The sequence below is a fragment of the Arachis ipaensis genome, chromosome B7, assembly GCF_059453495.1.
Source record: "Arachis ipaensis isolate K30076 ecotype BB chromosome B7, ASM5945349v1, whole genome shotgun sequence".
Classification (NCBI taxonomy): Eukaryota; Viridiplantae; Streptophyta; class Magnoliopsida; order Fabales; family Fabaceae; genus Arachis; species Arachis ipaensis.
In genome coordinates, this window is record NC_142442.1 from 66,283,990 (window position 1) to 66,286,048 (window position 2,059).

The 2,059-nt window shown below is 39.1% G+C and overlaps 1 non-coding gene across 1 annotated transcript; it reads right to left on the reverse strand.

Annotated features, from left to right (window-relative positions):
• Positions 1–858: 858 nt before the first annotated feature.
• On the reverse strand, positions 859–966 carry LOC148552861 (small nucleolar RNA R71). The gene has a single exon (XR_015893189.1). It is a non-coding gene; the product is annotated as a small nucleolar RNA R71 (small nucleolar RNA).
• Between the last annotated feature and the right edge of the window lie 1,093 nt (positions 967–2,059).

A 2,059-nucleotide genomic window follows, 5' to 3' on the forward strand; every position in this document is an offset into this window, starting at 1 on the left:
TCAAAAATTTCTTTTTAATAAACTAATTATTCTTATTTTTATTTTAAAAAAAAATTTCGAAAAATACTAACATTTTTCAAAAACCATTTTCGAAAATCACTAACTCTTTTTCAAAAATATTTTTCAAAAATTCTCCCTCTCCCATCTTATTCTATTTATTTATTCATCTACTAACATCTCATCTCACATCTCAACCCTCCTCACAGTTGTGTTTCTTCCATTACATTACATTCTTCATCTCCCCCTCTTTTCTTCCACTCACAAAGGGATCCCTATACTGTGGTATAAAGGGTCTCTATTATTATTATTTTTTCTGTGCCCTCTTCTTTGTCATATGAGTAGGAGCAAGGACAAGAATATTCTTGTTGAAGCAGATCCAGAACCTGAAAGGACTCTAAAGAGAAAATTAAGAGAAGCTAAATTGCAACAATCCAGAAATAACCTTTCAGAAATTTTCGAACAGGAAGAGGAGATGGCAGCCGAAAATAATAATAATGTAAGGAAGATGCTTGGTGACTTTACTGCACCTAATTCCAATTTACATGGAAGAAGCATCTCCATTCCTGCCATTGGAGCAAACAACTTTGAGCTGAAACCTCAATTAGTTTCTCTGATGCAACAGAACTGCAAGATCCATCTGAAGATCCTTTTCAGTTCTTAACTGAATTCTTGCAGATATGTGATACTGTTAAGACTAATGGAGTAGATCCTGAAGTCTACAGGCTCATGCTTTTCCCCTTTGCTGTAAGAGATAGAGCTAGATTATGGTTGGATTCTCAACCCAAAGACAGCCTGAACTCTTGGGATAAGCTGGTCACGGCTTTCTTAGCCAAGTACTTTCCTCCTCAAAAGCTGAGCAAGCTTAGAGCTGATGTTCAAACCTTCAGACAGAAAGAAGGTGAATCCCTCTATGAAGCTTGGGAAAGATACAAACAGTTGACCAAAAAGTGTCCTTCTGACATGCTTTCAGAATGGACCATCCTGGATATATTCTATGATGGTTTATCTGAGCTATCAAAAATGTCACTGGACACTTCTACAGGTGGATCCATTCACCTAAAGAAAATGCCTACAGAAGCTCAAGAACTCATTGACATGGTTGCTAATAACCAGTTCATGTACACTTCTGAAAGGAATCCTGTGAGTAATGGGACGCCTATGGAGAAGGGAGTTCTTGAAGTTGATACTCTGAATGCCATATTGGCTCAAAATAAAATATTGACTCAGCAAGTCAATATGATCTCTCAGAGTCTGCATGGAATGCAAGCTGCATCCAACAGTACTCAAGAGGCTTCTTATGCAGAAGAAGCTTATGATCCTGAAAACCCTGCAATAGCAGAGGTAAATTACTTAGGTGAACCTTATGGAAACACCTATAACTCATCATGGAGAAATCACCCCAATTTCTCATGGAAGGATCAAAAGCCTCAACAACGCTTTAATAATGGTGGAAGAAACAGGTTTAACAATAATAAATCTTTTCCATCATCCACTCAGTAACAGACAGAGAACTCTGAACAAAATGCTTCTAATTTAGCAAATCTAGTCTCTGATCTATCTAAGGCCACTGTGAGTTTGATGAATGAAACCAGGTCTTCCATTAGAAATTTGGAAGCACAAGTGGGCCAGCTGAGTAAAAGGATCACTGAAATCCCTCCCAATACTCTCCCAAGCAATACAGAAGAGAACCCAAAAGGAGAGTGCAAGGCCATTGACATAAGCACCATGGCCGAACCTACAAGGGGAGTGGAGAACGCAAATCCCAAGGAGGAAGACCTCCTGGGACGTCCAGTGATCAATAAGGAGCTTCCCTCTGAGGAACCAAAGGACTCTGAGGCTCATCTAGAGACCATAGAGATTCCATTGAACCTCCTTATGCCCTTCATGAGCTCTGATGAGTGTTCCTCTTCTAAAGAGAATGAGGATGTTACTGAAGAGCAAATTGCCAAGTTTCTTGGTGCAATTATGAAGCTGAATGCCAAACTATTTGGCATTGATACTTGGGAAGTTGAACCTCCCTTGTTCATCAATGAACTAAGGGATCTGGATCAACTGACAT